This window comes from Leucoraja erinacea, chromosome 24, assembly GCF_028641065.1.
Source record: "Leucoraja erinacea ecotype New England chromosome 24, Leri_hhj_1, whole genome shotgun sequence".
Taxonomy (NCBI): Eukaryota; Metazoa; Chordata; class Chondrichthyes; order Rajiformes; family Rajidae; genus Leucoraja; species Leucoraja erinaceus.
Window position 1 is genome coordinate 27,035,173 of NC_073400.1, and position 24,601 is coordinate 27,059,773.

The 24,601-nt window shown below is 46.2% G+C and overlaps 1 long non-coding RNA gene across 1 annotated transcript; it reads right to left on the reverse strand.

Annotated features, from left to right (window-relative positions):
• On the reverse strand, window positions 1-24,205 carry LOC129708852 (uncharacterized). Its single transcript, XR_008725422.1, has 3 exons — window positions 23,058-24,205; window positions 3,984-4,061; window positions 1-401 (listed from the first exon to the last, which is right to left on the reverse strand). It is a non-coding gene; the product is annotated as an uncharacterized LOC129708852 (long non-coding RNA).
• Window positions 24,206-24,601: the final 396 nt, after the last annotated feature.

The window sequence follows — 24,601 nt, forward strand, 5'->3', positions numbered from 1 at the left end:
CCTCCGATGTTGTGACCCCGCCGGGTGATGGTAAATAAGTCCCGCGGCAAAGAATTTTACAGATTCACCACCCTCTTGACTAAATAAAGGAACGTCCTTCCATTCGGAGGCTACGACCTCTTGTACCTGGGCTCCCCCACCAGTGGCAACGTTCCCTCTCCACATCCACTTTATCCAGACCTGGCAAGCAGTTAACCTCAGCAGCCCACAGTCAACCAGCTGTAAGTCCGGGCTGGTACGCTCCGTTGCGCAGATAACAGTGGCGGCAGGTCGACCCATTCAGCCCTCGAGGCTGCCTCCCTTTCCTTTATCTCACCAGCTTATGGGCTTATCCTTGGGATTTTCTGCACGCATTTCTTCTGAAAGCTTGGGTTTCTGCTCTGCCTCCTCTCCGATTGTCACTGCGGCATTAAATGAAGCAAAGAGATTATCTGGATTTGCCAATGCAGGTCAACACTGAATATAAAACTTGAGGGGGCTTTAGATAAGGCGTCTGTGCGAAATACTAAAATTCCAATTCCATCCTTTACTTTGGAAAACGCTTCACTACAAAGCCAACGCATCAGGAGTTTCAAGATCTTTTTTTTCTCTATTCTCCTGCATGATTTCATTTCCAACACGCATTTGCAATTCTTTGCTGCCGAAATGTCACCAGGAATTAATATTGAACAACTACTGTTGACATAGTTTGGTCACTTCCACAGCAAAGCAACCAACCCCCCCAACTTCCCCCCCCACGCCTTCCCCAGTCCCCACCCCTCCCACCAACACTGCCCAACCCCCCCCCCCCCCCCCCCCCCCTTCACCTCAGGACCCTGCCAGTGAAAGAATAACCCCCCCGCCATTTTGTTTCTCAAACCACACTCCATAATCCTCTCCGAATTATGGCGCAGATAAACTTAATTCACAGAGTTGAGACTCTTAAAGTTTGTTACCTCGATGTTAACTTCGTACAATGAATGCAAGTTGTGTCAAGTAAGGCCAAATAAAGACGCAAAGCGCTGGAGTAACTCAGCTGGGTCAGTCAGCATCTCTGGAGAACATGGATAGGTGACACAGAGTTTCGGGTCAACAACCTCCTTCAGAGCTGCTGCCTGACCCACTGAGTTACTCCAGCACTTAGTGTCTTTTTCTTTGTAAAACCAGCATCTCCAGTTCCTTGTTTAAGAAGGAACTGCAGATGCTGGAAAATCGAAGGTAGACAAAAATGCTAGAGAAACTCAGCGGGTGAAGCAGCATCTAAGGAGTGAGGCATCTAAGGAGCGCACCACCCCCCCCCCCCCCTCACATCAGTTTGAAGAAGCGTTTCGGCCTATTCCTTCGCTCCATAGATGCTGCCTCACCCGCTGAGTTTCTCCAGCATTTTTGTCTATGACCAGTTCCTTGTGTCTCCAAGGCCAAATAATAGTCGTGGGGGGGACCAGCATCTGGGTGGAAGATATTTACATAGTGCATCATTTACATCTTCAAGCTAGCCAATGCCAGTGAATTTGTCTTTGAGATTTGCCCACTGCCTCTGGTTCTTTCAGAGTAAGGTTCCACAAGCGGAGATGGGACTGAAGGAAAATGGGGAATAATACGGAATAAAAGTGGAAGATGTGCCTTTGTCCTATTGCATCACATAACAAGGGGCTGTACAGCACAAGAACAGACCCTTCAGCCCACAATGTCCATGCCGAACATGATGCCAAGATCATCTCTTATCTCCCTGTGCATAATCCTTATCTCCCCATTCCTTGCATATACCTACGCCAATTCCAAGGCATCAAGTGCTTCAAGTAGTGCCTGAGTTTGTTTAGTTTAGTTTAGTTTTGTTTAGTTTAGTTTAGTTAGTTTAAACGTGCAGTACATCATCGGTGCCCCGCCCACTTGCCTGGATGCCCTCCACAGAAAAAGGTGTCCTGAAGCTGAGATGGGACTGAAGGAAAAGGGGAATCATACGGAAAAAAAGTGGAAGATGTTGCCCTCCTCCTATTGGATCACATAACAAGGGGCTGTACACGCACTAAGAACAGACCCTTCAGCCCACAATGTCCATGCCGAACATGATGCCAAGATCATCTCTTATCTCCCTGTGCATAATCCTTATCTCTCCATTCCTTGCATATACCTACGCCAATTCCAAGGCATCAAGTGCTTCAAGTAGTTTCTGAGTTTAGTTTAGTTTAGTTTAATTTAGTTTAGTTTAGTTTATTGTAGAGTTACAGCGTGGAAATAAGACCTTCGGCCCACTGAATTCACATCGACCAGTGACCCCTGTACACGAGCACTGCCCTACACTCCTCCAGGGACAAACTACAATTTTTACCGAAGCCAATTAACCTACAAACCTACAGTGCCTCCATTAAGTTTGGGACCCATCATTTATTTATTTGCCTCTGCACTCCACAATTTCAGATTTGTAATAGAAAAAATCATTTTAATGTGGCTAAAGTGCGCATTGTCAGATTTTAATAAACGCAATGTTTACACATTTTGGTTTCACCATGTAGAAATGACAGCAGTGTTTATACATAGTGTACACGTCTTTGGAGTGTGGGAGGAAATTGGAGCACTCAGAGAAAACCCATGCAGTCACAGGGGGAACGTACAAACTCCGTACAGGCAGCACCAGTGGCCAGGATCGAACCCGGGTCCCTGGCGCTGAAAGGCAGCAACTCTACCACTGCGCCACCGTGCTGCAGTGCCCGGACACGAAATGTCAACTATCCTTCAACCTCCGCGGATGCAGTATCTGATCAACAAAATTCCTCCAGCAGTTTGATGTATTTTGCACCATTGTGTGATCTCCTCTTGAAACAACACGTCTGGATTATTCAGCGTCTGCCTGGTTATTCCATCCAACAAATGAATATTAAATAAATCATTTTAGGGGCAGCACCCACTGGCACATCTCCTTGAAACTTTGCCCTTCCCACCTTAAGGCTTTGCCCTCTAGTCTTTGACATTTTCCACCCTGGGGAGAAGGTTCTGATTGAAGAAAGGTCTCGACCCGAAACGTCACCCATTCCATCTCTCCGGAGATGCTGCCTGTCCCGCTGAGTTACTCCAGCATTTTGTATCTATCTCCTGACTGTCTCGCCTGCCTACCTATGTCGATATGTTGTCATACACTTTTATCTCAACCTCTGGCGTTCCAGAGGAAAACTCATCAATGGGATGTGGTTGCCAGTGGCGGGGACCTCCTGGCTTGTGGTGGGGAAATCCCCACGGAATTCCAGAATGTTGGCCCCGGAGCCATGTGGGACCAGCATTCTATTCCCAAGACAAGATTTCAGGTGGTAAGGAAGATTTAAATGCAATGTGAGCATTCATTTTGGGGAAACTAGATTATAAGAGCACAAGGATGTAATGCTGAGGCTTTATCAGACACTGGTGAGGCCACATTTGGAATATTGTCTGAAGAAGGCTTCCTCCAGGACTAGAGGTCATAGTCTCAGAATTTTAAGGAAGTTGTTTTAGAAGGAGATGAGGAGAATTTTTTTTAGTCAGAGGGAGGTGAATCTGTGGAATTCTTTGCCACAGAAGGCTGTGGAGGGAGGCCAAGATAGTGGATATTTTTAAGGCAGATGATAGATTAGTACGGGTGGCAGAGGTTATGGGGAGAAGACAGGAGAATGGGTTTAGGAGGGAGAGATAGGTCAGCCATGATTGAATGGTGGAGTAGACTTGATGGGCCGAATGGCCTAATTCTGCTCCTATCACTTATGACCTTAATCCGAAACATCACCTATTTCTTTTCTCCAATGGCACTGCCTGACCCACTGAGTTATTCCTGCATTTTGTGTCTACCTTTGCAATATTGTGAGAGCTTTGGGCCCCATATCTGAGGAAGGGTGCGCTGGCGTAAGTAAAGTGCAGTGTATTTTTACGAGAATGATCCCGGGAACAATTGGGTTGATGTATGCGGAGCGTCTGATGGCTCCAGGCCAGTACTCTCTGTAGTTTAGAAGATGAGAGGGGGGAAACTCGTTGAAACTTACCGAATAGTGCAAGGCCTGGATAGAGTGGATGTGCAGAGGATGTTTCCAGTAATGGAGTCCAGCACCAGGGGGCATAGCCTTCGAAGAAAAGAACATATCTTTAGAATGGAGATGAGGAGGAATTTCTTTAGGTGGTGAATCTGTTGAATTAATTGTCACAGACGGCTGTGGAGGCCAAGTTATTGGAATTTTTAACCAGGCGATAGACTTAATGGAGCAAATATTTTAATTCAGCTTCTATGTCTTATGGTATTACAATGCAGGTGATGTTTCCAAACAGGTGCTGGTCGGTGAATGTGCAACAATGTGGTTGAACATGGAGACTACAGACCCTGGCCTAACAATCAAGTAACACAAGTTCAAATCCCGCCATGGCCATTGTGGAATATGAATTCACATTAATAATGAATTTACTAATTCATAAATTATATTAATTCATGTTCATCAATAAATAATGAATTATAATTCATTTAATTAGAAAAAAAAACACTCATCTCAGCAACGATGAAACTCAAAGGAAAATGCAAAATAATTACAAAATCATAACCTTATGGGCCCTGTCCCACTTGAGCGTCATTTGCACGTCATGCAGTTGGTGCGCGAAGATTTTGTGAATCCCAGAATCCTGGGGTGTTGCGCGCGACCACATGTCACTGCCTATGCCACCACGCCTCACCACGCGCCATGCGCACGTAATGCACGACATGTGCGCATCACGACGCACGTGTCATGCATAAATTATGTCGCCTAAATGACGCGCAAATGAGGCCCAAGTGAGACAGGCCCTTTACTCTCAGAAAACGACCTTCTTGCTCTTGATTCTCTGAACCGTGGGAATGTTGCCTACATGATCACCTTATCAAACGTTCCTATCATTTTAAACACCAGACGCATCACCCTTCGATCTGCCACACTGATAGGAAGTCTATGTTACCATAATTAAAGCCGTCGAGGACGGGAATCATTCCGAGATGCATTTTCTTCCTGCTGTCATGAGCAGAACTGGGGAAAAGTCAAGGGGGGGGGAGGGGGGGGGGGAAGCTTCATATTACATTTCTAAAAAAATTCAAATCTTAATTTTGCAAACTTTGGTCATGAAGTGGGTGGAGGTTGGAATGGGGAAAGGTCGGCTGGAGTGGGCGGGCGGGCTGGCGGTTGGAGAGGTCGTGTGAGGAATTCATCGAATTTCAGCTGCCTAACACACCCAGCGGGCTCAGACTGCAAGGGTGTAGAGAACAGTGAGTCTTTTCAGAAGCAAACCCAACACTCTGGCTCAGCTCCATCGCCCACAAGTAACCCGGCATCATAGAGTCATAGAGTGATACAGTGTGGAAACAGGCCCTTCGGCCCAACTTGCCCACACCGACCAACATGTCCCAGCTACACCAGTCCCACCTGCCCGCATTTGGTCCATATCCCTCCAAACCTGTCCTATCCCTGTACCTGGCAGACTGTTCCTTAAATGTTGGGATAGTCCCTGCCTCAAATACCACCTCTGGCAGCTCGTTCCATACACCTACCACCATTTGTGTGAAAAAGTTACCCCTCAGATTCCCATTAAATCTTTTCCCCTTCACCTTGAACCTTTGTCCTCTGGTCCTCGATTTACCTCCCCTGAGCAAGAGACTCTGTGTATCTACCCGATCTATTCCTCTCATGATCTTATACACCTCTTACAGATCACCCCCTCATCCTCCCGCGCTCCAAGGAATAGAATCCCAGCCTACTCAACCTCCCTCTATAGCTCACACCCTCCAGTCCTGGCAACATCCTTGTAAATCTTCTCTGTACCCTTTCCAGCTTGACACCATATTTCCTATAACACGGTGGCCAGAACAGCACCATACTCTAAATGTGGCCTCACCAACATCTTATACAACTGCAACAAGAGCTTCCGACATCTATACTCAATACTCTGGCTGATGAAGGCCAATGTGCCAAAACCCTTTTTGACTAATTGTGCACTGACTTGTCAAAGTGCTGCAAAAAAAGTAACTATAATAAAGGCAACATTACTGCAACATCCTCTAACAATGGCCTGTTTCTTTTATCATCGTTACTTGCTTGCGTATCTCTCATTCATTGTTCTTTATCTCTCTACATCATTACCTATATCTCTTGTTTCCCTTATCCCTGACCAATATGTAGAAGGGTCTCGACCCAAAATGTCACCCATTCCTTCTCTCCAACGATGCTGCCTGTCCCGCTGAGTTACTCCAGCATTTTGTGTCTATCTTCCTACACATCCCCTCTTGTTTGCTGCTCATGATCTGGGCTCTTCAATGGACCTTATTATAAAATATTATAAAATATTATAATCAAACCCAACAAAAATTTGGGGAGGTGGGAGGGCAGGAGGGGAACGGGTTAATAGAATAAAAATCTTCCATCTGTGACCTTAATAAGTTTTGAAAAAAAAACAATTCAATCCTTTGTTAAAACAGATGACGGCATTCATACAAGAAGGATCTCGACCCGAAACAGCATGGGTGTTTTGTGTTCCTTCGCTCCAGATATGCTGCCTGTCCCGGCTGAGTTGCTCCAGCATTTTGTGTCTATGTTGAACAGATAAAGACAAGGTAAAAAAATAATGTTGGATTAAACATCAGGAGCTGTAAATTAATGCACACTCCACAGCGCATCGGCAGAGTTGCAGCCTTACAGCGCCGGGTTCGATCCTGACCACGGATGCTCTCTGCACGGAGTTTGTACCAAAGATCATATGATGCTTACTGCATTTAATTAGAACATTTAAAAAAACATTTAAAACATTTAAAAACACACAAATTGTTCCCTGGCAACGCTCATTACACTGCGAGAGGCATAACTGAAGTTGGGTCGGGTTTACTGAAATGGCGGAAGTTACGCTCCTGTGCATACCACACGTCAGTCCATTATATTTCGCATGAGTGGACCATCATGCTCCGCTCTATGATCTTTGGTTAGTACGTGCTCCCCGTGACCTGCGTGGGTTTTCTCCGGGCGCTCTGGTTTTCCCCCCACACTCCAAAGACGTGCAGGTTTTGTAGGTTAATTGGGTTGGTAAAATGGTAAATGTTCCCCGTGTGTGTGTGTGTGTGTGTGTGTGTGTGTGTGTGTGTGTGTGTGTGTGTGTGTGTGTGTGTGTGTGTGTGTGCGTGTGTGAGTGTGTGTGTGTGTGTGTGTGTGTGTGTGTGTGTGTGTGTGTGTGTGTGTGTGTGTGTGTGTGTGTGTGTGTGTGTGTGTGTGTGTGTGTGTGTGTGTGTGTGTGTGCGCGTGTGTGTGTGTGTGTGTGTGTGTGTGTGTGTGTGTGTGTGTGTGTGTGTGTGTGCGTGTGTGTGTGTGTGTGTAGGATAGCATTAGTGCGTGAGGATCGCTGGTCGGCGCGGACTCAGTGGGCCGAAGGACCTGTTTCCGCACTGTATCTCTAAACTAAACTAAAGTAAGTCCCAAAAGCAGTGATCAGGGCATTCCATTTTGAACCACCGCCCAAAATCTAATACCATCCCTGGGTCAGACGTGTTACTAGAAGTCTGAGCTTTGAATGGGACCTGGATACCTTTGATCAATGTAATCCTTTACTCGTTAAAGAAACAGACTTGTGGTATTTCACCACCGTCCCGCCTACAGTCTCAGGTGCATTTTATTTATCAGTTTGGGACACGCGTAAACCCTTTGATCAGAGGAAGAAAGAATCTGGACTTCTGAGGCTGGATTATAATTAGAATCATAGAGTAGAAACAGGCCCTTCGGCCCAACTTGCCCACACCGACCACCACTCGTCCCACCTGCCTGCACTTGGTCCATATCCCTCCAAACCTGTCCTATCCAGGTGACTGTCTGCTGCCCCTGTCCCACTTAGGAAACCTGAACGGAAACCTCTGGAGACTTTGCGCCCCACCCAAGGTTTCCGTGCGGTTGCCGGAGGTTGCAGGCGGTTGCCGGAGGTTGCAGGTAGTAGAAGCAGGTAGGGAGACTGACAAAAACCTCCGGGAACCTCCAGGAACCGCACGGAAACCTTGGGTGGGGCGCAAAGTCTCCAGAGGTTTCCATTCAGGTTTCCTAAGTGGGACAGGGGCATAACTGTTTCTTAAACGTTGGGACAGTACCAGCGTCATCTACCTCCTCGGGCAGCTTGTTCCATACACCCACCACCTTTTGTGTGAAAAAAACATTTATTAGCGATCCAGGGATGATGTCTGATACCCCACCTTGTAGTGGCTGGAATGGGCCAGAGAGAAGCATGCATTGAGCAACAGGCACTGTTTCATTCCAAGTGCCTCAATTTCTCTCTACCATCCTCCAGCTGAGGGCTAGTATAAGGAGGATGGGTCTCGGCCCGAAACGTCACCTATTCCTTTCCTCCAGAGATGCTGCCTGACTCACTGAGTTACTCCAGCTTTTTGTGTCTATCTGAGGGCTGGTGTGTAGGACGCTAAACTGAGATAACATGAAACTCGTGTGCGGGTGGATTGGACAGGTTTGGAGGGATATGGGCCAAACGCAGGCAGGTGGGACTAGTGTAGATGGGCCATGGTGGCCGGTGTGGGCAAGTTGGGCCGAAGGGCCTGTTTCCACGCTGTAAGATTCTATGACCATCTTCACCATCATCATTTAGTCACACCTTCAACCAGAAAATGCCACATTTGAGGCAGCACTAGGGTTAGTATTTAATCATTACTGTATTTACTAATCTCGTTGCTATATTTATTGATAAAGTGTCTCACATTGTTGCAGGTATTTACACTGGACATTGTCATCGTTTTGGTATTTACTGCTAGTGATCAAAACAGTGGCATTAAGAGCTTAATTTGAACAGATTATTTTACATGTAAACAGGGGGCACTCTGCAATTACACACCTGCTCAGGTTTCCTTGATCTCTTAATCCCAGTATTTGGTTGATCGCCAATTAAGTGTGGTTGCTGGGGTAGTAAATATACTGTAAACACCTCCTACGACTGTCCGGAGAGAGACACACAAAATACTGGAGTAACTCAGCAGGTCAGGCAGTATTTGTTCGGCATGGACTTGTAGGGCCGAGATGGCCTGTTTCCGTGCTGTAATTATTATATGGTTGTTATATGGTTATTATCTCTGGAGAAAAGGAATAGGTGACGTTTCGGGTCGAGACCCTACTTGCCCAAGATAAACTAATATACAAAAGGAGGTGCTGGAGTAACTCAGCAGGTCGGGCAGCATCTCTGGAAAGCATGGATAGGTGTTGTTTCCAGTTGAGACCTTCTTCTGGTACTCGTATGTCACCTATCCATGTTCTCCAGAGATGCTGCCTGACCTGCTGAGTTACTGCTGTGTATTAACCAGTGTCCGCAGTTCTTTGTTTCTACATGAACTAATCTCCTCTGCCTAAACGTGATCCATAGGCAGATGATGACACACTGGTCAACCTGAGGAGCACCTTCAGCAACAGACTGGTTCCACCAAGTTGCAGCACAGAACGCCACAGGAGATCCTTCTTCCCCGTGGCTATCAAACTGTACAACTCCTCCCCCTTCTGTCGTGGGGTGGCCTGACTTCCCCATTCCCCCCCAAACCCCCCTCCCCCACTCCCCAATCTTTGCACATTCCCAATCCTTTCCACTTGTCACTTTAATTTCACGTTTCATGTATCTTGTGTTTAATGACCGTTGGTAAATCAACTTCCCTCCTGGGATAAATAAAGTCCTATCGTATTGTATCATGTCGTATGCACCTGCATTCCCAGCTTATTCATGTGCCTCTCTGAAGAAGGGTCTCGACCCGAAACGTTGCCTATTTCCTTCGCTCTATGGATGCTGCCTCACCCGCTGAGTTTCTCCAGCATTTTTCTCCCTACCATGTGCCTATCTAAACGCCTCTGAAGTACTATCTTTGTATCTGTCTCCATCGCCACCTCTGGCGTTGCATCCAGGCCTCTCGTCGCCCTCTGTGTGGAAATTTCATGCCAGATTAGGCACACACCGCTCACCGCAAACCAGGAAGCAGCCTCGGACACAATTATCATTGATACTGCAGCTGATTAAACCAGTGCAAAACCACACACAACATCTTCAGGACAGCCGGAAACATTTATTGTTGGGATAGTTATGAAATATTCTCGCCGGCTAAATATTCTCCGCTCTCCGGCTCTGCTTCGGTGAGCGCGTGTTAATGGCAGCAGTATGAGTCTCATCAAAAATTTTAAAAGCTTCCACGATGGGTTGTTCCTGCACATCCTGGAGTGTGAATGTGGGGGAAGAATTGTCGGAAAACTTAGAAACATAGAAACATAGAAATTAGGGGCAGGAGTAGGCCATTCGGTCCCTTCAAGCCTGCACCGCCATTCAATATGATCATGGCTGATCATCCAACTCAGTATCCCGTACCTGCCTTCTCTCCATACCCCCTGATCCCCTTAGCCACAAGGGCCACATCTAACTCCCTCTTAAATATAGCCAATGAACTGGCCTCAACTACCTTCTGTGGCAGAGAGTTCCAGAGATTCACCACTCTCTGTGTGAAAAAAGTTCTTCTCATCTCGGTTTTAAAGGATTACCCCCTTATCCTTAAGCTGTGACCCCTTGTCCTGGACTTCCCTAACATCGGGAACAATCTTCCTGCATCTAGCCTGTCCAACCCCTTACTTGAAGCTTTAATTCCTAATGGTAAAAAGCAGTACCTGTATGTGGCATGATTTCTGTGCTTCCCCCCCCTCTACATACTTGTACATAATGATTTTGTTTTTTTGCTGCCAGGCTAAGATGAAGATTATCAGGAATATTTCGAATAAAAAGACGTTAACAAAATACGACGCAGTCATGGCAACAAACCTTCCTTGATTAGTACGGGTGTCGGGGATTATGGGGAGAAGGAGGAGAATGGGGTTAGGAGAGAGAGAGATAGATCAGCCATGGTTGAATGGCAGAGCAGATTTAACGGGCTGAATGGCCTAATTCTGCTCCTATCACTTATGAACTTATGAACTTATGAACCAAATAGTCTGCCCTTGGCCACAAGGTGCTGGAGTAACTCAGCGGGTCAGGCAGATTCTCTGGAGTACATGGATAGGTGAGGTTTCTGGTTGAGATCCTTTATCAGACCCAGGAGAGGGTCTCGGCCCAAAGAGCCGGAAGAAGGACAGCACAGTGGGACAGCGGTAGAGTTGCTGCCTTACAGCGACAGGGACCCGGGTTCGATCCTGACTCCGGGTGCTGTCTGTGCGGAGTTTGTACGTTCTCCCTGCGTACGTGTGGGTTTTCTCCGGGTGCTCGGGTTTTCACGATGTATCTCTGCATCGAGGACCAGAGGACATAGGCTCAAGGTGAAGGGGAAAAGATTAAATAGGAACCTGATGGGTAACATTTTCATACAAAGGGTGGTGGGTGTACGGAACGAGCTGCCAGATGAGGTAGTTGAGGCTGGGACTACCCCAACGTTTAAGAAACAGTTAGACATGTAAATGGATGGGACGGGTTTGGAGGGATATGGAGAAGGTGGGACGAGTGTAGCTGGGACATGTTGGCCAGTGTGGGCAAGTTGGGCCGAAGGGCCTGTTTCCACACTGTATCACTCTATGACTCTATCTCTGTAGTTTAAACCTAAACTTGAATTCAGAATGTTACTATTGCAACGGCCTTGAGTCCTTTAAATCGGTAGTTCTGAGTGCACTGATGCCCCGACTCTCGCCTGTCGCTGCCTGCCACCATCTTTCACCTTGGCTTTCTCCAATAATTTTTAAAGAAAACACAGTTTGGAATTGAGGATTATATCTGAGCCAGTGCAGGCTGCCGAATCAGCAACAGAATCCCATAAAGATAAGCAAAGTACCGCAATCAATAATCTCTGGGGAATATTCTCTGTGGATCAGTGAGTTCATGTTAAAAGCCTGCTTTCTGCTTTGTCTTGTTTTAATGTACAATAAAACATTGTCTCCGGTAACCGTGCCTGGATAAAGTGGATGTGGAGAGGATGTTTCCATTAGTGGGAGAGTCTAGGACCAGTGGTTGTAGCCTCAGAATTAAAGGACGTTCTTTTAGGTAGGAGATGAGGAGGAATATCTTTAGTCAGAGGGTGGTGAATCTGTGGAATTCATTGCTACAGACGGCTGTGGAGGCCAAGTCAATGGATATTTTTAACGCGCAGATTAAAATGTAAAATGTAGGTGTCATGGGTTATGGGGAGATGGCAGGGGAATGGGAAAGATAGATTGGCAATGATTGAATGGCGGAATAGACTTGATGGGCCGAATGGCCTGATTCTGCTCCTAGAACTTATATGGATCACGTGCAGGCAGAGGAGATCAGTTTACTGTGGAATAATTCTCAGCATGGACATTGTGGGGCCGAAGGGCCTGTTCCTGTGCTGAATCGTTCCATGTAATCCCATTATTAGCAAGCACGTTGGAAAATTTGCAAGGAGATTTCATTCACTGTTTTAGTAACTAATATCATGGAAGATCATGAGAGGAATAGATCTGGTGAACGTACAGAGTCTCTTGCTCTGAGTAGGGCAATCTTGAACCAGAGGACAGGTTTAAGTGAGAGGGGGAAGGTTTTAATAGGATCCCGAGGGGTAACTTTATTTCACAAAGGGAGGTGGGTGTGTGGAACGAGCTGCTGGAGGAGGTAGTTGAGACAGGTACTATCACAATGGTTTTTTAGAGACATTTAGACAGGAATTTGGATAGGACATGTTTAGAGGGATATGGGCCAAACGACAGCAGTTAGAACTAGTGTTGATGTTGGTCGGTGTGGGTAAGTCGGGCCGAAGGGCCTATTTCAACGTTACATGACCCTATGACTAGGATAAGGTACATGGATTTTGAGTTCAGGCACTGGTATAATACACTGATTACAAAAGACAAGCCTGCTTTGTATGTCCTGATGTCCGTGGAAATTAAAACTAAAACAGAAGGTGGCACGGTGGTGTAGCGGTAGAGTTACTGCCTTACAGCGCCGGAGACACAAGTTCGATCCTGACTACGGGTGCTGTCTGTACGGAGTTTGTACGTTCTCCCCACGACCTCCGGGTGCTCCGGTTTGGGGCACACACTCCAAAGACGTGCAGGTGTGTAGGTTAATTGGCTTTGGTAAAATTGTAAATTGTCCCTAGTGTGTGTTAGTGTAAATTGTCCCTAGTGTGCGTGAGATAGTGTTAGCGTGCCAGGTGATCGCTGGTCGGCAGGGGCTCGGTGGGCCGAAGGGCCTGTTTCCGCGCTGCATCTCTAAACTAAACTGAACTGAAGTGAAGAGGAAACTCAAGCCAGAGCGAGTTATGAGAAGGACAGCAGTTCAGAGAGACCACATGGATGAGATCAGCCTCAGCCACGGCCAGCTGTCCTAGACTCCAGCTCCAACTCCAGCCTCAGGGCTGATCTGTGGCTAACCATGGCAACCTCTCAGCGAGACATCAGAGGCGAGAGGAATGTCGAGGATCCTTCAGAACGTTGAAATGTCGAGCCACCCAAGGCCTGAGGAATGCGGGCTGCCTTTGAGAAGGCTGCTTTTGTGTGGTTCTTGCTCGCTATGCAGGTGTATTAAGCAAACACACGCAAAGCTTGTGCCTGGAGATGGGAGACAGTCCAAAGTATTTTTACCTTTAGACTATGCTTTAACTCCGAGTTAACCTGGAGAGACCTTTTTTTTTTTGCAACAACTTACAGCTACTTCCTTGCAGCGCCAGAGACCCAGGTTCGATCCCGACTACAAGAGCTGTCTGTACCAAAGATACTATGATCTTTGGTCTGTACGGAGTTTGCACATTCTCCCCTGCATGGCTATTCTCCGAGAACTTCGGTTTCCTCCCACACTCCAAAGACTTGTAGGTGAATTGGCTTGGTGTAAATTGCAAAATTGGCCCTAAGGTAGGGAAGTGTTGGCTATTGTACTGAACTGAACTGACTGAGGTTATGAGCAGTGATCGCTGGTCAGTGCGGTCTCGGTGCGCCGAAGGGCCTGTTTCCACGCTGTATCTCCAAACTAAACCTAAATTCCTGCTTGAATTCTTTCCAAAGCATCACCTCCTCGCCACAACCCTCTCACGAAACGCTGCTTATGTGCGTGTGAGTTTTTCTCACCCCGGCCACAGACTTAGTGAGCAAAGACTACAGCTCTGTTTCTAAAGCTCCAAATGTATTTAATTAATGCCATAAATATGCTCTGCTGCGGAGAGAATACATCGCAGGAACAGGCTATTCTACACAGTGTATCTGTACTCTGTGAATGGCTCGACTGTAATCATGTATAGTCTTTCCGCTGACTGGATAGCACGCAACAAAAGCTGTTCACTGTACCTCGGTACACGTGACAATAAACTAAACCGCAAACTGTAAAATTTAAACTGTAAACTATTCGGCTGACAATGTCATGCCAAACATGATACCAAATTAGTTTAGTTTAGAGACACAGTGTGGAAACAGGCCCTTCGGCCCACGCCAATCAGCAATCACCCCATATACTAGTTCTATCCTACATTCATAGAAACATAGAAACATAGAAAATAGGTGTAGGAGGAGGCCATTCGGCCCATCGAGCCAGCACCGCCATTCATTATTATCATGGCTGATCGTCCCCTATCAATAACCCGTGCCTGCCTTCTCCCCATATCCCTTGACTCCACTAGCCCCTAGAGCTCCATCTAATTCTCTCTTAAATCCATCCAGTGACTTGGCCTCCACTGCCCTCTGTGGCAGGGAATTCCATCAACTCACAACTCTCTGGGTGAAAATGTTTTGTCTCACCTCAGTCTTAAATGACCTCCCCTTTATTCTAAGACTGTGGCCCCTGGTTCTGGACTCGCCCAACATTGGGAACATTTTTCCTGCATCTAGCTTGTCCAGTCCTTTTATATGTTTCTATAAGATATCCCCTCATCCTTCTAAACTCCAGTTAATACAAGCCTAGTCTTTTCAATCTTTCCTCATATGACAGTCCTGCCGTCTCAGGGATCAATCTCGTGAACCGACACTGCACTGCCTCAACCACAAGGATGTCATTCAAGGGACAATGGACATAAGCCGATTCACCAACAAACCTGCAATTCTTTGGAGTGTGGGAGGAAACCAGAGCGCCCGGAGAAAACCCACGTGGTCACAGAGAGAAGGTACAAACTCCGTCCATTGTCGCACTCTTTGAGCGATGGAGGAATAGTTTACATCAGGGAAGGAACACAACTCATATTGTGACCCAATTCACCAACTGCAGGGAACAAAGAAACGCCATCAGAAGCATCATTTTGACCCACTATGTGTAACATAAGCTACTAACTGTTTCAGGACTTCACGAAGTGGTTAGGATCAGAATTATGGCCTTTTCGGCCCACTATTTTCTCTCTCAACTTCTCATTTCCTCTCACTTTCCAAACACTATATATTTCACATCTTTCTACCTTTACTATCTGGCTTCTGTTTCTTATAACCCCATCTTTTTTCAATATAACAAAAAAACTGGAATAAACATAGAAAAATCATACAGTTGGTCGGCACAGACCCAGGGCCGAAGGGCCAGTTTCCACGTTGTATCTCCAAGCTAATCTAAAAAACGAAACAGTAATTTCAGAATGTCATAAGTCATAGATCAGAATCATTCTCCGTCTGCCTATCGTTTCCTCTCACTTTCAAAACGTGCAGGTTTCCGTTTATTGGCTTCTGTAAATACCCCCGGTGTGTTGGGATTTAAAACTGGAATAACATAGAAAAAGCATACAGGTTGGTCGGCACAGACCCAGTGGGCCGAAGGGCCAGTTTCCACGTTGTATCTCCAAGCTAACCTAAAAAACGAAACAGTTTCAGAATGTCCTCCCAGAGATCTTTCCGTCTAGCCTGTCCTTCCTCAATAACACTCATCCCTTACCAAACTCAATATCTCTTGTTTCCCTTTCCCCTGACTCTCAGTCTGAAGAAGGGTCTCGACCCAAAACTTCACCCATTCCTTCTCTCCAGAGATGCCGCCTGTCCCACTGAGTTACTCCAGCATTTTGTGTCTATCTTCGATTTAAACCAGCATCTGCAGTTCCTTTGCTACACATGTATATCCTTTTAAGTGGTTTGGGGTGTTATATCCTTCTGTGAAATTCTTCACGTGGGTGCTGTGTGTTTTTCAAAGAAGTTTTCATTGGCATTTTCCTTGCTGTTTTACTATGATGAATTATGATTGTAGAATTATGAAGAATATTGAATTATGATTTCTCATTAATGCTGAGTCACAAAACAAAAGTCACACAATGGAATATGGCACAGGGGGTGGCCATTCAGCCCATCGTGTTAGCTCTATAGTCACCCTACAAATCCTCCTTTGATGGTTCCTACTGACCCTCTTACGCCCATCCCAGCCAAAAGTGTAACCCGAATCTGAACTGCTTCATGTTGCTGGATACCACAGGGGTGGCACGGCAGCACAGCGGTACAGTTACAGCACTTACAGCTCCAGAGTCCCGGGTTCGATCCCGACTACGGGTGCTGTCTCTACGGAGTTTGCATGTTCTCCCCGTGACCTCCGTGGGTTTCCTCCGGGATCTTCGGTTTCCTCCCACACTTCAAAGACGTACAGGTTTGTATGCTAAGTTGCTTGGAAAAATTGTAAATTGTCCCTAGTGTATGTAGGATCGTGTTAGCGTGCAGGGATCGCTGGTCGGCGCGGACTCGGTGGGCTAAAGGACCTGTTTCCGCGCGGTATTTCTAAACTAAATTAAACTAAAATAAATGTCCAGGAAGGAACTGCAGATGCTGGTTTAAACCGATGATAGATGTAAAATGCTGGAGTAACTCAGCGGGTCGGGCAGCATCTCTGGAGAAAAGGAATAGGTGACATTTCGGGTCGAGAAGCTTCTTCACACCTGAAGAAGGGTCTCAACCCGACAACGTCACCTATACCTTTTCCCCAGAGATGCCATCTGAAGAAAGACTGGATAGACTCAGCTTGTACTCGCTAGAATTTAGAAGATTGAGGGGGGATCTTATAGAAACTTACAAAATTATTAAGGGGTTGGACAGGCTAGATGCAGGAAGATTGTTCCCGATGTTGGGGGAGTCCAGAACAAGGGGTCACAGTTTAAGGATAAGGGCGAAATCTTTTAGGACCGAGATGAGAAAAACATTTTTCACACAGGGAGTGGTGAATCTCTGGAATTCTCTGCCACAGAAGGTAGTTGAGGCCAGTTCATTGGCTATATTTAAGAGGGAGTTAGATGTGGCCCTTGTAGATAAAGGGATCAGGGGGTATGGAGAGAATGCAGGTACAGGATACTGAGTTGGATGATCAGCCATGATCATATTGAATGGTAGTGCAGGCTCGAAGGGCCGAATGGCCTACTCCTGCACCTATTTTCTATGTTTCTATGTTTCGGACCCGCCGAGTTAAACCAAATTAAATCTTGTGAAGGTTAACTCTTTCTGTCGACAGTGTTCTTTCAAGGTGCTGAGTCACTGAGTTCACCCGCATTGAAAGAGGAGCCCCTCTAACTAACTGGAAAATAATCTCCAGTGAAACCACCTCCATAAATAAGGGTCAGTCAATCAAAGCATCTAAGCAGAGTGTCGTGCAAGGCTATGCCTACACTGTTGTCCATAGCTTGCTTTCAAAATACTATATCACCTAGGAAACCCGGTGGAATGTAAAGCATCTGCCTATTGTACTGACAACAAATGGTGCATTTGAATAGGAAGGTATTGCATGCAGCCTTGGACAGGGAGTTTATTATGGGCCCACGGACTGTGTGGAGCTCAGTTGAGTAGTTCTGTAAAACCTTCCCCCATCTCACATGATGGCGGGACTGACATATGATGAAAGAAAGGGTCGACTGGGCTTGTATTCACTGGAATTTAGACGGATGAGAGGGGATCTTATAGAAGCATATAAAATTCTTAAGGTACACAAAATTGTGGGAGAAACTCAGTGGGCACAGCAGCATCTATGGAGCGAAGGAAATAGGCGACCCTTCTTCAGACTTCAGACAAAATTCTTAAGGGATTGGACAGGCTAGATGCAGGAAAAATGTTCCCGATGTTGGGGGGAGTCCAGAACCAGGGGTCACACTTTAAGAATAAGGGCTAGGCCATTTAGGACTGAGATGATGAAACATTGTGAGTTGTGAATCTGCGGAATTCTCTGCCACAGAAGGCAGTGGAGGCCAATTCACTGGATGTTTTCAAGAGAGAGTTAGCTATCGCTCTTAGGGCTAACGGAATCAAGGGATATGGGGAGAAAGCAGGGACGGGGTACTGATTTTGGATGATCTGCCATGATCATCGGCTCGAAGGGCCGAGTCCTGCACCTATTTTCTGTTTCTGTGTTTCTCTTCTCTTCAACCCCCAGTAGTCTCATCAATATTTCCCCTTCAGCTCCCATGTAGCTAATGTCTGTCATAATGAGCCTGCCTTCATGATGTGCCCCCACTGGCTGCCACTGCCAAAGCACACGGGCTTAAACCATTCTTTATATAATTATGTGTAAAAAATATATAATCTAAGAATTTCGACATGCTGATATTATACTATTTTATTTTCTGTTTTTTGCATTCTGCATCCACTTAACCAGGGATTGCTCTTATACATGGCCATAATCTTACTGATACAGTTTTAGTTTAGTTTAGAGGTACAGCACAGAAACAGGCCCTTCGGCCCACCGTATCCGTGCCAACCAGCGGGCACACCGTAAGCTAACACTATCCCACGCTCTAGGGACAATTTAAATTGCAATTAAAAGTATTTGTGCTATAACACCAGGGTAAGCGCTCAACTAAGAAAACCAAGCCCAAACCCAAAAGAACTATCTATCTGATTAAACCAACTTATGTCAAGGACAATCACTAGCTGCATATGCAGTAAACAGCTTCCTACATGTTAATAAGCTCATTAAAATAAAACCTGATTCATCAAGATTCATTTAGCTAGTCCACTTAAAAAGTGTGTGAAATCTGCAGGAAGGAACTGCAGATGCTGGTTTACACCGAAGATCAAAGGTATTAGTATCTTTGCCGAAGATGGACACAAAAAAGCTGGAGTAACTCAGCGGGGCAGGCAGCATCTCTGGAGAGAAGGAATGGGTGACGCTTCGGGTCGAGACCCTTCTTCGGACCGAGAGTCAGGGGAAAGGGAAACGAGAAATATAGAAGGTACATAGAACAAATAAATGAAAGATATGCAAAAAGCAAGGATGATCAAGGAAAGGTGGAGCCCACAATGGTCCATTGTTGGCTGTGGGGAAGGCGGTAACGAGTTATACAAACAGCCTACTCAGTGGGGCGATGGTGAAACTAGTGCGACGACTCGGGTGGGGGAGGGATGGAGAGAGAGGAGATGTAAGGGTTACCTGAAGTTAGAGAAATCAATATTCAAAATCAAATCAATACAAGCAGGACAAATCAAAATAGGACGTACATGGTAAATGGCAGGGAATTGAAGAATGTAGGTGAACAGAGGGATCTGGGAATAACTGTGCACAGTTCCCTGAAAGTGGAATCTCATGTAGATAGCGTGGTAAAGAAAGCTTTTGGTGTGCTGGCCTTTATAAATCAGAGCATTGCGTATAGAAGTTGGGATGTAATGTTAAAATTGTACAAGGCATTGATGAGGCCAATTCTGGAGTATGGTGTACAATTTTGGTCACCTAATTATAGGATGGATGTCAACAAAATAGAGAGAGTACAGAGGAGATTTACTAGAATGTTGCCTGGGTTTCAGCAACTAAGTTACAGAGAAAGGTAGAATAGAATAAGTTAGGGCTTTATTCTTTGGAGCGCAGAAGGTTAAGGGGGGACTTGATAGAGGTTTTTAAAATGATGAGAGGGATAGACAGAGTTGATGTGGGAAAGCTTTTCCCACTGAGAGTAGGGGATTCAAACAAGGGGACATGACTTGAGAATTAAGAGACTGAAGTTTAGGGGTAACATGAGGGGGAACTTCTTTACTCAGAGAGTGGTGGCTGTGTGGAATGAGCTTCCAGTGAAGGTGGTGGAGGCAGGTTCGTTTTTATCATTTAAAAATAAATTGGATAGTTATATGGATGGGAAGGGAATGGAAGGTTATGGGACTAGGGGAGAATATGTGTTCGGCACGGACTAGAAGGGTCGAGATGGCCTGTTTCCGTGCTGTAATTGTTATATGGTTATATGGTTAATACTGTAGGGTTGTATGAATGATGGTATGAATATTGAATTCTCTAACTTGAGGTAGCCCAGGCATTCCCTCTCTCTCTCTCTATATCCCTCCCTCACCCAAGCTGCACCAGCTTCTCGTTTACACCCAACAACAGCTAACAATGGCCGTTTTCCTTTATTATCGTTCCCTTTTCGCATATCTTTCATTCATCGTTCTTTGGGCGATCCACGGGTTCGGTCTTCATTCGCGGCAACCCGTCTTTCTTCAGCTCCTCAGCATGTCCCGCTGCGCCATTTGTAGGTGTTTGTGAGTGACTGAGTGAACTCCCTCGCCTGAAGAAGGGTCTCGATCCGAAACATCACCCATTCCTTCTCTCCAGAGATGCTGCCTGCCCCGCTGAGTTACTCCAACTTTTTGTGTCTATCTTCGGTTTAAACCAGCATCTGCAGTTCCTTCCCACCCATGTTTAGTTTAGTTCAGAGGTACAGCGTGGAAACAGGCCCTTCGGCCCACCGTGTCCGCACTGACCAGCGATTCCTGCACATCGACACTACCCTACACACACTGAGCCAATTAACCCACAAACCTGTACGTCTTTGAGTGTGGGTGTATGGAAACTGGAGATCTCGGAGAAAACCAACGCAAGTCAGGGGGAGAAACATAGAAACATAGGTGCAGGAGTAGGCCATTCGGCCCTTCGAGTCTGCACCGCCATTCAATATGATCATGGCTGATCATCCAATTCAGTATCCTGTACCTGCCTTCTCTCCATTCCCCCTGATCCCTTTAGTCACAAGGGCCACATCTAACTCCCTCTTAAATATAGCCAATGAACTAGCCTCAACTACCTTCTGTGGCAGAGAATTCCACAGATTCACCACTCTCTGTGTGAAAAATGTTTTTCTCATCTCGGTCCTAAAAGATTTCCCCCTTATCCTTAAACTGTGACCCCTTGTTCTGGACTTCCCCAACATCGGGAACAATCTTCCTGCATCTAGCCCGTCCAACCCCTTAAGAACGTGCAGACTCTGTACGGACAAGCATTTGTAGTCAGGATGAACCCGGGACTCGGGCCCTGTAAGGCAGGTAAAAGATTGAAGGGAAGTATGCATGGACATCTTGCACCCATTTCTGTGGCACAAACAACAATTGGAGTGAGACTGAAATTTGGATTTCTAATAAAAATGGGAAAAGTTAAAAACCTTCTAGTGGAACCAGCTGAACAATAAAACCGATGGGTTCTAAAGCCAAGTCTAACTTGTTTACAACAGATGATGAATTCCATTCCTGTCTATACATGTAGAGAGGCCGACATTCTAATGTCGTCAACACAAGGCTTGCTAACCTATAGAGCACCCACACTCTGCCCGCACCCTGAGGCTCGCGACTTTAAATAACCTGTGATTCAGAAGTCTGTAGATAAATAAGGGTGGAGTAAAATTGAAATTCTCTACACCCAATGCACTGAGAAGAAAATAATTAAGATTCATCCCAATAACCCACTTCAAACAAATTATGTCTAAATATCCCGAAGGTAAACACATAAATCTGGAGTAACTCAGCGAGACAGGCAGCAACTCTGGAGAGAAGGAATGGGTGACGTTTCGGGTCGAGACCCTTCTTCACCTGCCTGTCCCGCTGAGTTGCTCCAGATTTTTGTGTCTATCTTCGGTTTAAACCAGCATTTGCAGTTCTTTCTTACACACTAAGAAACATAGAAACACAGAAATTAGGTGCAGGAGTAGGCCATTCGGCCCTTCGAGCCTGCACCGCCATTCAATATGATCATGGCTGATCATCCAACTCAGTATCCCGTACCTGCCTTCTCTCCATACCCCCTGATCCCCTTAGCCACAAGGGCCACATCTAACTCCCTCTTAAATATAGCCAATGAACTGGCCTCAACTACCCTCTGTGGCAGAGAGTTCCAGAGATTCACCACTCTCTGTGTGAAAAAAGTTCTTCTCATCTCGGTTTTAAAGGATTTCCCCCTTATCCTTAAGCTGTGGACAACCTTGTCCTGGAATGTCTCTATCCCACTATGTCTCTATCCCACCTGATCTGCCGTCTGAAGAAGGGTCTCGACCCGAAACATCTGCCATTTCTTCTCTCCAGAGATGCTGCCTGTCCCGCTGAGCTACTCCAGCTTTTTGTATCTATCTCCCATTTTTGTACTCATTTTGAAATCTTTTGCATTACGTTAGTTTAGGGATACAGGCTGGAAACAGGCCCTTCGGCCCATCGAGTCCACTGGTGGGAGAGTCTAGGACCAGAGGTCATAGCCTCAGAATTCAAGAGCTGAGGAGGAACCTCTTTAGTCAGAGGGTAATTAATCTGTGGAAGTCATTGCCACAGAAGGCTGTGGAGGCCAAGTCAGTGGATATTTTTAAGGCAGAGATAGACAAATTCTTGATTAGTATGGGTGTCATGGGTTATGGGGAGAAGGCAGGGAAATGGGAATAGGAGGGAGAGAGTCGTCAAGTTTATTCGTCACATACACATGCAAGATGTGCAGTGAAATGAAAGTGGCAATGCTCGAGGAATTTGTGCATAAAAGATCAGCCATGATTGAATGGCGGAGTAGACTAGATGGGCCGAATGGCCTAATTCTAGGAGGTAGGAAAAGGCCAGAACAGAACAGAACAGGGCCGTTGACAGATGACCAAAGAAGGGTGGAGTCCATAAAGGCCCATTGTTGGCTGGGGAATGGGGGGGGGGGGGGGGGGGGTAATAAATGCTTTACTGGGACGTGAATAGTGGAACTAGTAGGATGATTAGAGCGGGGGATGGGGGATGGGTTGATGGGGTTCCTTGAAATTAGGGAAACCAACATTCTTACACATGTTGTAGGCTGCCCAAGTGTATTTGCATTAAAAAAAATTCGACTCAAAGGCTTCGTGCAGTTTGGCCCGAAGTGTTAAATCTGTGCATCTTTGTCTTTTATCATCGCCCACCTCCCTTCAACCCTACCCACTGTCTCCCCCCCACACCCCACCACAGCCCCAACCCCCACTCTTTGGGCACCTTCAGGACACAAGATCTGTATTTGATTTTCCCCTTTGCTCCTCGCTGTTTTTCATGCTTCCTCTGCATAATCTGTTTAATCCATCGACAGGTATATCAGTCACGGCCGCAGCTCCTCGATGTTTTGACTACTCCTGTCGGTACCTGCGCCCGTTCCGAATGCAATTTCACGGCTTTAGGAGTGAAAGGAATGATGATCCCCGCGCTGGATGTGCGGAATGAGAAGCAGCCAGGTTTATCCGCGTGTGACAGATTGGAATCACACAGCTGCGGCCGTTTGGCTCCGCATGTGAACACAAAATGCTGATGTTTTGACTCATTGGCGAGTGGGGAGCGAGTGGCAAGTCAGGTGCACAGTTTACCATCTCCCCACTGATTCCACACATCACTCATCGGGGGCTGTTTTGGAATAGCTGTGTGGATAACGTTAGGCCGGTGTTATCTGATGGATAGGAATCTGGATCCGCTCTCCACGGCCACACAAAGCAATCTGTCCCTCGGAGTGAAATGCTTCCATTAACAGAGCACCCAGCCACCTGAACAAAGCAGCTCAGGTCAATTCCACGAAATATGATTTTGCAGGAAAAATCAAATGCAATCAAACATTAAAGCTTAAGGTAACTGGAGGAGCAGGTTCAATCTTTCAGAGAGGCACCTTACAGGATTTTGACATCAAGTGTTCAATAATCACCTTGGCTCCTGCAAGGGCTGCAGCACAGAAGGAGACAATAGACAATAGGTGCAGGAGTAGGCCATTCAGCCCTTCAAGCCAGCACCGCCATTCACTGTGATCATGGCTGATCATCCACAATCAGTACCCCTGTTCCTGCTTCCATATCCCCTGACTCTGCTAATCTTTAAGAGCTCTATCTAGCTCTCTCTTGAAATTATCCAGAGAACCCGCCTCCACCGCCCTCTGCGGCAGAGAATTCCACAGACTCACAACTTTCTGTGTGAAAAATTGTTTCTTCGTTCTAAATGGCTTACCCCTTATTCTTAAACTGTGGCCCCTGGTTCTGGACTCTCCCAACATGGGGAACATGTTTCCTGCCTCTAGCGTGTCCACACCCTTAATAATCTATATTTCAATCAATATATGTTTCAATCAGATATCCTCTCATCCTTCTAATTGTGGTCATAGCTGAATAGTAGTATATTTAGTATATTTGTTTGTCTTGTATTATGGTGGTGGGTTCGGGTTTGTTTTATTGTACTGTAAATATTATTTTAAATAATTTTTTGATTAAAAAAAAAGCCCGCCGCACGGATCGTGTTAAGAGCTTGCTGCGGGCCGGATAAAATCTCGTGGCGGGCCGGATGTGGCCCATGGGCCAGAGTATGGAAACCCCTGCTCTAAACTTTTCTTATCCATGTACCTGTTCACGTGTCTTTAAATGTTGTTGTTGTATCTGCCTCAACTACCTCCTCTGGCAGCTCGCTCCATGTACCCACCACCAATAACTCATATTGACCCAGGCACCTGAAGACCTTTCTTGCCTTCTTCAGTGGTATTAATGTTACATCTTTAACAACGTGGCAGGAAC